Genomic DNA, 12,158 nt, shown 5'->3' on the forward strand with positions numbered 1-12,158 from the left:
GATCTTTCTTTCATGCGGGGGCTTCGCCCCCGAGCCCCCTTTGTTTGCTCTTAAAGGTCACAAGAAAACGCTAAACCAATTTATTCTAAATACTACGTTGATCTTTCATTCATGTGGGGGGCTTCGCCCCCCGAGCCCCCCTTTGTTTGCTCTTAAAGGTCACAAGAAAACGCTAACCCAACTTATTTTAAATACAACGTTGATCTTTCGCCCCCCGAGCCCCCCTTTGTTTACTCTGAAAGGTCACAAGAAAACGCTTACCCAACTTATTTTAAATACTACGTTAATATTTCTTTTATGCGGGGGGCTTCGCCCTCCGAGCCCCCCTTTGTTTGCTCTTAAAGGTTACAAGAAAACGCTAACCCAACTTATCTTAAATACAACGTTGATCTTTCTTTTATGCGCGGGGCTTCGCCCCCCGAGCCCCCTTTGTTTGCTCTTAAAGGTCACAAGAAAACGCTATCCCAACTTATTCTAAATACAACGTTGATCTTTCTTTTATGCGAGGGGCTTCGCCCCCCGAGCCTCCCTTTGTTTGCTCTTAAAGGTCACAAGAAAACGTTTACCCAACTTATTTTAAATACTACGTTAATCTCGATTTTATGCGGGGGGCTTTGCCTCCCGAGCCCCCCTTTTCGTTACTCTTAAGGGTAACAAGAAAACCCTAACCCAACTTATTTTAAATACAACGTTTATCTTTCTTTTATGCGGGGGCTTCGCCCCCCGAGCCCCCCTTTGTTTGCTCTTAAAGGTCACAAGAAAACGCTAACCCAACTTATCTTAAATACTACGTTGATCTTACTTTTGTAACTAAACCTCCACTCACCTTACTTTTTTACTTACTTACTTGACTAAACATACTTATAACTAACCCCCCTTTAAAAGTACCCCGTAAATTTGGCCTTGTGATCGTCTAGCGTGAATAAGTAGAACCCTTCGATGTGAACCGCGATAACCTAGATCCTTTAATGAGTATCAGCTGTATTTTTGACTAATATTTAAATTTTTATTTATTTATATTTTAAAGAAGAAAAAAGGTTATTGTAGCATAATAATATAGTGTTATAGAAGAGTATATTATCAGATTTAGGCCTAGAAAGTTATACGTGAGAAAATTAATAACGTGATGAAGAAATTTTTAGCATAGAAGTTAGTGAGTGAAACATACATGAAATAAATATTAAAAAATATTTTGGAAAACATCGGCTACGCTCTATTTTCGATTCCGGTTTGGGGTGAGAACTTGCGATACCGTCTGGAATCCTTAGGCCCAATCAAACCACATTATCGGGCATCCTAAGCAAGTAAGCCTGAAGAGCTATCTATCTACAAACTAACCCCCTTTTTGTTTTGTTTCTTGTCCCTAGCTAAACCCCCCGTTCCCCAATACTGCTAATAGACCATAACTTCTCGATCTTTCTAATGTTTTATCGAAACACCGAGCAGTTGCTAACTTTTATAAGAAATAAGTAAGTCAAACTTTTCTAAGCTTTAGACTTTCCATCAGTGGACGGCGCTCGCATGCCACTGGGCCCTATAACAAACCTATACTTTTTATTCCAAAGAATAGTTTGTTTCCCTATCCAACTCGATAGAATTTACCTTGAAAAACCAGTTAGCAACACTAAGTGTCCCGAAGCCACACCGAAAAATCAGAAATTGCTACCACAATTATTAATTTCACTCAAATAAATTAAGTAATAAGAGTTTTAATAAATTACCAGTTTTACCACGTATTTTAAGATAGTAAGCACCACATTTAAAGTCCATTTAAACCATATAAATAGTAGTAGTTAAATTATTTCTCCACAATACACGTTGACCAATTATATTCCAAGACCAATCATAAAAGAACTCTACTTTCATAGAAATAGTGTGTGACTCTACCCTAATCCTATCGTTTTCCCTACTCTAGCATATCTGAAACACAGACCATCACTTACCATAGATCTTGTGTTCAGAATATGTACAAGTGTATCCCTACTAGAACTGTACAGTTCAGCCAGCGAAGCTGAGATAGGCAACCTATAGGCTTGAGTTCTGATCCCCCCCTCTGCTTTTGCCCGCGGGCTAGGGTAGCAGAGAGTAGATCGCCCTATCCGTGTATATATCCAGTATTCTAGGACACACCAGTACCAGCCACATGGGAGACCCAGCTGCGATCAAACTTTACTTAGATATGGATCAATCACAACCGAAATCCCCAGCGACCAACGCCAGCATGAACCAGAGCACCGAGTAAATAAATATATATATATATATAGGACCCCAGCCTCAAATACTGCCGACTTCAGTGAGCAAGGATTACTCCTAATGTCTTTCGTCAATCGTGAAAGTCCTCACTTCCATCTAACAGTTGGACTCTTTGAGACCGGTGAGAAAATACGCTTTTGTAAGTATAAAAAAGCGTCCAAGCCTCCACTTGGAACAAAAAGACCCCTAAACGCCTTATGTTTAACAGCCGCAAGGTATAAAGCGCTTAGCCGGACAACAGTCTGTCACAAACAATGATCTGGCTTATAACTTTCACAAAATAACCCCATGGAAAATTACTAAATTCAATTTTACTGACCAACTAAACAAACGAGTGAAGTTTCCTTTACGTGCTATAATCTAAGCTTAGTTTTGCAAGAATTACTCCCTACAAAACCAAACACAGACTTATCTCCAAGCACCAGCCATACATCGACCCAGTCTTTGTATTGCTTGACGGCACTCATGAAACAAAGCACAGAAAACTTCACTATACACCTTAATTGAAATGTAACACTACACTATAAATAGAACACTAAATTAACCTCACAACTGACGGTAAAGCAATTCCACCACAGGTCTAAGTCCAACTGTACGACGATATTGTCCCCGCACAATCAAACAGAGACACAATTTCAATGTTTACAATCACTTAGAATAATTTCCAAGTAAAAACAAACAGAGAAATAATAGCAGAACAACTTCACTCACCAGTATAACACACGAAAGCCAGAGACACTGTTAGTCTTGTAGATATTTTAAGAATGACGCGCGTCGGCTCGCTTCGACCCTTTTATAGCCTCTATCTCCGACTTAAATCCGACATCCGACATCCGACATATCTCCGACCTATCTCCGACATCCGACATATCTCCGACCTAAATCCGACCTATCTCCGACATCCGACATATCTCCGACCTAAATCCGACCTATCTCCGACATCCGACATATCTCCGACCTAAATCCGACCTATCTCCGACATCCGACATATCTCCGACCTATCTCCGACATCCGACATATCTCCGACCTATCTCCGACATCCGACATATCTCCGACCTATCTCCGACCTATCTCCGACATCCGACATATCTCCGACCTATCTCCGACCTATCTCCGACATCCGACATATCTCCGACCTATCTCCGACCTATCTCCGACATCCGACCTATCTCCGACGTATCTCCGACATCCGACCTATCTCCGACTTATCTCCGACTAGGCGGCTATTAAATCGCGCACATAAGAAAAAGATCATAAATGCTTTGTTTACTAAGTCATACGCCCTACGTAATAAAGTTCACGATCATCACGCGGACGTTCGCTTATCAACACGTGCAGATTGCAGCTGTTTTAGAGAGAGACAGAGCTATTGGTATTGATACCTATGTAGTCCAATAGTGGAGTGTTCCGTAAATATTTTTACGTAAATATTATTTTGTGAAAGACTGTTTAAATCAATTTAGTAAGTGACTTCGCAATGAAAGATCACATTTGTTATTAATTGTTACATTGAATGATATATTCAGGAAGTATAATAATCAATATTAGTCATTATTACCTCTCTGACTTGTAATTGGAACCAAGACATAATATCGGAACGCTATGCAGTTGACAACTGTCAATGTCAGTATTTCGTCCATGTGAACGTAGTTTGTTGATAATAGTATTTTATGCAACTGGTGGTTAAAAGAGATCAAAAAAGGTGAGTGGCGTGGGTAACAATTTGAGGCGAAGCCGAAAATTGTTAATAAAGACGCCACGAGCATTTTTTGACTCAGTTAAACACCGTTGCATACAATACTTTTTCTACGACCAAGCACTTACTTTGAAAGAAAATTATAAATTCAACAAATACCTAATTCCAGTCATCTTAGTTATCTAGTGGACCGCCTACCATTTTGAATATGCAGTTTGAGTGCAAACATGAAAATAAAACTGTCTATGGTATGGTTCTCTGAAGCCTGGCCACTAAGACGAATCGAGCCGAGTTGAATCGAGTTCTCATACATTTGAATGCGATTCGATCATTCGATGCGTCGCCAATGAACGCAGCAAAAAACGAACGAGACTCGACTCTGCGAATGCCAGGCTTTATCTGACATTCTAAGGTTGGCAACATTTTGATTTTCTACGATGAAATGATTGGTTTGTTAAGTTGGTAGCAATGTGTTTACTGAACTTTAACAGCTATATCGTGCTACTGCTACTAAATGTTTTCAGGGTATAGACTAGATAGACTTGTCCTGTCATCTTTTATGTAGGGTTTTAAAGTTCTCTGCACGACCTTGTAACTCAAGAATAACAGTACGGGAGTAGAAAAATACGTTTTTCCAACCTGTTTTACATTAAATAATAGTGAATTTTATCAGTGATGACGTAACTAAACATGTGATTAACCATCAAAGATATTATTTGTTAAAATATTCAATGAAATCCCGAAGGAAATATGCACCAAAAAGTTGGTCAAGGAAAAGTTGATTCGCCGTAAGTTTTATATGTAATAACGAGTCCATTTCCTCGTCATAGACGCTTGTTCTGTTACAACTCGCCCCCAGATTGGATTTCTTTTATAAAATACAAAGTGGTTTGTAAAAAAATCCAATCTCACTTAGCAAAAGAAACAATAAAATTGAATAAAAGAATAAAAGAAAAATATCTCTAGATCAGTCGGAAATATCCCCCCATTTCTAATCGTGTGGTGTGTATTCCAATACTATGCAACTGCTAGCGACTCAGTTTTGAAATTAGCTCATCAGAATTTCGACAATGAACCATGATAACCCCTTTCTCAGAGTCCACGCATCGCCAGGGATATCAGGTTGTGAATCTGATAGGTCCTACTAACCCGTTCTTGCTAGCTCGTTCCCCGGTCGCGGCGAATATTCATTCCATCCACACTGTTGGACCGGAATAATTACCGTAGTAATTTCAACGAGTTCACAATAACTTCCCACGCAAATACGAAGAAACCTTTTGAGCTCTCATTTTAAGTCCAGAGCCTTCAATCTCCATTGTCGGAACTCGAACCAATTTTTCTACCTAATCACTCCCAGTCACATGTCTTGGCGCATGTCTCATACTTGAATAAAAAATACTGACTTAAGATTTGTTTGGATGTTTTTTTTTTTTTTTATAAAACAAACCTTAAATGACATAAGCATGTACCTCAACTTGGTACCATATCATGATTTGATCAAATGAAGAAATTATTTGATGACACTAAACTTCACATTCTTTGAACACATAACAAGGAAACAAATATTGAAAAGAGCCTCGTTCTTACTAGACGGTTATCGGCCCTTAAATATGTCGATTGTCAAATACATCCCATTCAAGATGAGGTGTGTGGTTTTCGTATGGGTCTTATTACCTTGTGTAGTAGTAGTCACAAAAAACTACCCTTGAAATGGGTCGAATCCATTGGATTTTAACCTAACCAATAAGAATTTTATGACTAATGTGTTCCCAAAATTCCCCCCCTTGTTTGTTCCCCGCAAATTCCGACCAAACTAGTTTTGACTACTTTCCAGCGCTGTCTGTCTGTATCAATCCACTCATTCCATAAAAGAAACATTCGAGACACACTTTCATATCTTACATCCGTCATATCCAGCCATTCAATCTATCAAACATTCATACATCTATAAGCATTCATCACCTCTAACTTATACACATACACTCGTTCATTCCTCCTCAATTACGCTTTCACTCGATTGTTTACAGAAAGCCAACGCTTTTAAAAGTAATCAAAATAAATAATAAAAATGGAAATAAAAACTAGATAATAATTTTTAAAGTTTACCTATCCCATTTTACCCCACTCTACCCTGACTCGAAGGCAAAGAAAATTTCATTTTATTTATAAGAAGTCCTACATTCATCATTTACAAAGTAATTACTTTTTAAAGTATTTGATTTTATAAAGTATTTACTAACCGCAAACCATTGGACAACATGTGACACCTTATCATAATCTCATCTGCTACAAAATTGTATGACGATCAAGCATACATTTGGCGGGGAAAAGCGTATATATATGTTATCTGTGGCTCAATTATTTTCTTTAATCTATCTGTCATGTTTACCACTAAACCGCTTTGTCCGCGAAAAAATGACAGATCTATTTATGAATGGACCATTTTAGCGCTATACTGCCTACAACATGAATCTGTAATAACTTAAAACAAATGTTTTCCATTTAATATTTCAAATGTGGTCCGAAGAATAAACTTTCAGATCAATGTAAAATATGTTTGTGTCACTAAGTGAGTTTTAATTTTTATAACCTATAAATTCGTTAGGAAATCAGGCGAAAACGCGTTATTTTAATTCATTGCAATAAGTGTTAGGTGTACAGTAGACTTAGTGAAATCTAGCCTAGTGCAATGGACGTAAATAAACTGGATACTTAACTTTACAGCAAAGGTAAGCTTTTGTTTTTACTCGAAACTCCTGAACACACCTCGTTTAAAGAGTAAACATCAAAAATATATCTTCGATTAATTTACTTGACCTAGGCTACCTAACTGTACTTGGAATTTATAAAATTTTTGCGGTTCCAAACAATGAAATGACTTAATTATTTTTCTAAGGCGCTAGCTTATGGATTATGGAAAGCAATAGTTATAGGGACTTAAATAAATGTAGTGTCATCTAAAAACGGGTAGGATGCTTTGAGTCTTGTCCTTACTTTAATTTTGTATTTTTCAAAGATAAGGCTTGACGTTGAACACTTAGCTGTCAACAATGTGCAGGTGGACTGAGGAATTTTCCGGTGTGTCTTTTATGGACTGTACTCTGTCTTAGCACAATTCCCAAGTAAGTACAAAAAATTATTGCCACCAAAGGCTACTTTTAGGCTTGATTAACCCTACTTAGTGAGTAAAACGACTCGGCAGGAAATCTTACATGACTTAGAAAAATGGGTATGGTAGGTCCTTTTTTTTCTAACTGTGAGTGCAGTAGATAAATATAAACAATCTTAATGATACATATTTACAAATAAGATTCCTTAAACATACATACACCCTATTTTAACAAATTTTTCAATATGTACAATTTCAGGTTTTACCCGAGAGGCCACGCTTCAGGTTGGACCGTCTTCCATATATCTACTGACTTCATATAAATGAAAGGTACTTATGTTTTATTATAATAACACGTTCTAATTATTAAATTTAAAAGTGAACAGCTCATGGCATCATTATCTAGAAAATTGAAGTGAAGCGTAAAGCAAAACGGCGAGGCATGAGCGACCGGATAAAAATCAAACTTAACTGACTCATCATCATTTTATTGGCTAAGCAAACTTATTACTAATTTATGTCCTAGCTCAACTTTTTAATATATTTTTTTTCTTTTGTAAATTTTGTTGTATGCGTTGTTTTTTCTGACACAATATTTCTCACGGGCGTGCCTTAGTTCCAAAATTAAGCGACGCGCCCCTGTGAGTAGATAAATGAAATAATATGGAACCCTATTTGGCAGAACCCATCTCTAAAACAAAACACTTTTCTTACTCTATAATATATGAAAATTTCTAATGTCTGACTATTTCCTTTCAGTGTACTGAGGACTCACTAATCTGCACTACTAGTAACAAAGTAATCCGACAATCAGACTGGACCCGGTCATGTTAGGTAAGTTTACATTCCTACTGCGTACCACATACTACATACGATTTCTGAACCTCAGTAAAATATGGTTTTATAGTAGTAATGGTGCTTATTATCTATGCCTACTTAACAGGAATATTACAAGTTTCAATCAATTTTCATAAAATTATTTGAGCAATTGTGACAATGAGCAAGCAGTGATGGAGTTAAGGTATGGCGAGGTACGACCTCCCAGATGCTGGTAATGCTAATATTTCGTAGGATATGTTTGACATGGTTGTAATGAAGTACAGTATGTTGGCATACTTCTGACTTGTGAAATATTGTATAAAAACTGTGTACACAATCTACCGAACATAATAATTGTATGGTTTTACACTTACTATTTTAGACTAGCCTACAGCTTATCATGTGAGGTAACGAACTCATGTCATATGGAGCTATTAAAAATCTTATTTATACATACATACTTATTTGTATTACTACAGTAAAAATGTATACCTATAGAAAGTTGAAATTCGTACAGTGCATTTAATTTATTGAAATAATTGACAGATATAGGCTACAGTGACCGCTCACCATCAAGCGGGATGTATGCCTGTTTACCAAAGATGTAGTATGAAAATGTATGACAACTTATAAGTTAATGAACTTAAATTAGTCCTAAAATGATTAATACCTATATCCTATCAGACAGACATTTGTTCTCATAGTGAAAATATTCAGTATAAAGACTTTGTCAACTTATCGTATGATGTATGAAATCCTGTGAGCCAATTTGTAGATTATAAGAGTTACAACTGAAATGCAAACAAACCATCCATCGAAGGATGTACTTGTCATAGTACCACATGCGTGTAGCTATTCAGTATTCATAGAAAAATGGCGGGACGCCCCATATAATATTGTACTTCAGCGCGACAATAAATAATCGCGCCCCCATAACGATTAGACTAAAGCCTATCTTCTTGTACTAGGTCTTAAATCTAGGGCTTAGGTATCCTGGATTATTTTAGGAAAATAACCTTACATCTAGACTTATGTTAGCGACCTACTTGCTCCCCTAAGTAGTAGGTAGTTATTCTGCCTATAAATGAAATTCTGTATAACAGACGCCTGCCAGGAACATACATATAAAAGTGTTCATGGACTATATAGGACAGCATCGAAGCTATCCGATCTCCGGTGTGAAGTGCAAACGTGATGTGAGCTTTCAAAATAGCCCTGAAGATGGCAGAGCCTGCTATGAAAATGTACTAGACATATAGAGAACTATTTGTTTTAACATGAAATTCTATTGCTATTGTACATAGTTCACACACTTATGTTTCCAATTCCGGTCACTAGGTGGCAAACTCTTCTAAAGTCCTTATTAAAGTGTTAAACCCTAATATTAATTTAATAATAAGATTGCTCGCTAGATGTCGCTGTCACTTCGACAAGCTGGCTAACACCTTGTTGCCGTAGAATGTGTAAGCGTTCTTATCAGTTTTTTTTTTATGTCAGAATAATTCGCTAGATGTCGCTGTTCCACACGCAAACCAGCGAACGACACTCCACCGCAAACCACATGTAATTGTATATTTTTATTATCGTCTACTGCCCCTGGCAAATAAATGCGTTGAAAAACCACATTTAAAGTTTTTAAATGTGAACAACACCCGGAGAGCGAACAGCACCACAGTTATAAAAACATACATTAAGACACAGAATAAATAATAGTACTATGCATAGACGCAAAGGAACGTCAAGATGTGCCAATGCCAACAATTGCTACGTAGCAATGCAACCCGAATCACCTAATCGGGACGATATTTAGTTCAACCACTACGATTATGAGCTAATTTCCTAGAAATAGATTTTGTCATAGTTTACTATGCTAATTTAATTTTATTATTTTATGTTTCAGAAGATACCAAAGATAGGGGATGAACATACAATCGATTCTGCATCGATGCATAACTTCGCTCGGAACGCGGCAAGAATTAACAATGGAAGAAAATACTACAGACGTGTTTATTAACAATAAAGTTATTTTTGTTTTTATGAAATAGCGATTGAATAAAAATATTAGGTATATGAGTTTTATTTAGAGATGAAATAAGTCAGAAATACAGCACACCCACTCGTCTTCACAGCAACAAATGTAGCCTGGTAAGGCTATTATTTATTTGTAAACCTTGGTATCCAAGATGTGTTCTATAGAGCACATCTTAGATCCCTTGGTCACGGAACCAAAATGTAACTAAACCTCCACTCACCTTACTTTTTTACTTACTTGACTAAACATACTTATAACTAACCCCCCTTTAAAAGTACCCCGTAAATTTGGCCTTGTGATCGTCTAGCGTGAATAAGTAGAACCCTTCGATGTGAACCGCGATAACCTAGATCCTTTAATGAGTATCAGCTGTATTTTTGACTAATATTTAAATTTTTATTTATTTATATTTTAAAGAAGAAAAAAGGTTATTGTAGCATAATAATATAGTGTTATAGAAGAGTATATTATCAGATTTAGGCCTAGAAAGTTATATGTGAGAAAATTAATAACGTGATGAAAAAATTTTTAGCATAGAAGTTAGTGAGTGAAACATACATGAAATAAATATTAAAAAATATTTTGGAAAACATCGGCTACGCTCTATTTTCGATTCCGGTTTGGGGTGAGAACTTGCGATACCGTCTGGAATCCTTAGGCCCAATCAAACCACATTATCGGGCATCCTAAGCAAGTAAGCCTGAAGTGTGATACTATACAGCACGACCACGGATGATTTTATTAATTCTGATGCGGTACAAATTCACGAAAAAAAATGTACTTTTTTGTACTGACGTTTAAAAAAAATGTACCCTTATGATTTTGGAGTTTCGACATAGGGCCCGTGGTCGTGCTAGGTAGGTACTCCCTGGCACGACCACACTATATTAAATGAGATGTTAAATTTCTGTTGCAGTACAAATTCACGAAAAAAAATGTACTTTTTTGTACTTACCCTTTAAAAAAAAATACCCTCATGGTTTCAGAGTTTTGACATGGGGTGTGGTCGTGCTAGATAGGTGGTACTTCCTGGCATGACCACACTATATTTAATGATTTTTTAAATTTCTGTAGTGGTACAAATTCACGAAAAAAAAATGTACTTTTCTGTACTTACCTTTTTATAAAAAGTACCCTCATGGTTTCGGAGTTTCGACATGGGTTGTGGTCGTGCTCGATAGGTACTCCCTGCCACGACCGCACTAAGTTTTTGAAGTAATTTACATAGTACAATTTCAAAACACTTGTTTAGTATTCATTTGACCATCAAATTAAACATAAATATAGTGTGGTCGTGCCAGGAAGTACCACCTATCTAGCACGACCACACCCCATGTCAAAACTCCGAAACCATGAGGGTATTTTTTTTTAAAAGGTAAGTACAAAAAAGTACATTTTTTTTCGTGAATTTGTACTGCAACAGAAATTTAAAATCTCATTAAATATAGTGTGGTCGTGCCAGGGAGTACCTACCTAGCACGACCCCGGGCCCTATGTCGAAACTCCAAAATCATAAGGGTACATTTTTTTTAAACGTCAGTACAAAAAAGTACATTTTTTTTCGTGAATTTGTACCGCATCAGAATTAATAAAATCATCCGTGGTCGTGCTGTATAGTATCACACAGCCTGAAGAGCTATCTATCTACAAACTAACCCCCTTTTTGTTTTGTTTCTTGTCCCTAGCTAAACCCCCCGTTCCCCAATACTGCTAATAGACCATAACTTCTCGATCTTTCTAATGTTTTATCGAAACACCGAGCAGTTGCTAACTTTTATAAGAAATAAGTAAGTCAAACTTTTCTAAGCTTTAGACTTTCCATCAGTGGACGGCGCTCGCATGCCACTGGGCCCTATAACAAACCTATACTTTTTATTCCAAAGAATAGTTTGTTTCCCTATCCAACTCGATAGAATTTACCTTGAAAAACCAGTTAGCAACACTAAGGCTTCCCACAGACAGTCTTAAAAATTCATAATCTTAAAAAAAATTTGTATGCAAATTGACACTGACAGATCTGTCAGTGTCTTGTCAGTGTCAGTTTGAACTGTCAGATTGCATACAAGTTTTTTTTAAGATTATGAATTTTTAAGACTGTCTGTGGGAAGCCTAAGTGTCCCGAAGCCACACCGAAAAATCAGAAATTGCTACCACAATTATTAATTTCACTCAAATAAATTAAGTAATAAGAGTTTTAATAAATTACCAGTTTTACCACGTATTTTAAGATAGTAAGCACCACATTTAAA

The 12,158-nt window shown here is 36.7% G+C and overlaps 1 long non-coding RNA gene across 1 annotated transcript; it reads left to right on the plus strand.

Annotated features, from left to right (window-relative positions):
* The first annotated feature begins 7,349 nt into the window (after positions 1-7,349).
* LOC125229744 lies at positions 7,350-9,977 on the plus strand. The gene is made up of 3 exons (XR_007177444.1): positions 7,350-7,388; positions 7,818-7,892; positions 9,778-9,977. It is a non-coding gene; the product is annotated as an uncharacterized LOC125229744 (long non-coding RNA).
* Positions 9,978-12,158: the final 2,181 nt, after the last annotated feature.

The sequence above is a fragment of the Leguminivora glycinivorella genome, chromosome 9 (genome assembly GCF_023078275.1).
Source record: "Leguminivora glycinivorella isolate SPB_JAAS2020 chromosome 9, LegGlyc_1.1, whole genome shotgun sequence".
NCBI classification, from domain to species: Eukaryota; Metazoa; Arthropoda; class Insecta; order Lepidoptera; family Tortricidae; genus Leguminivora; species Leguminivora glycinivorella.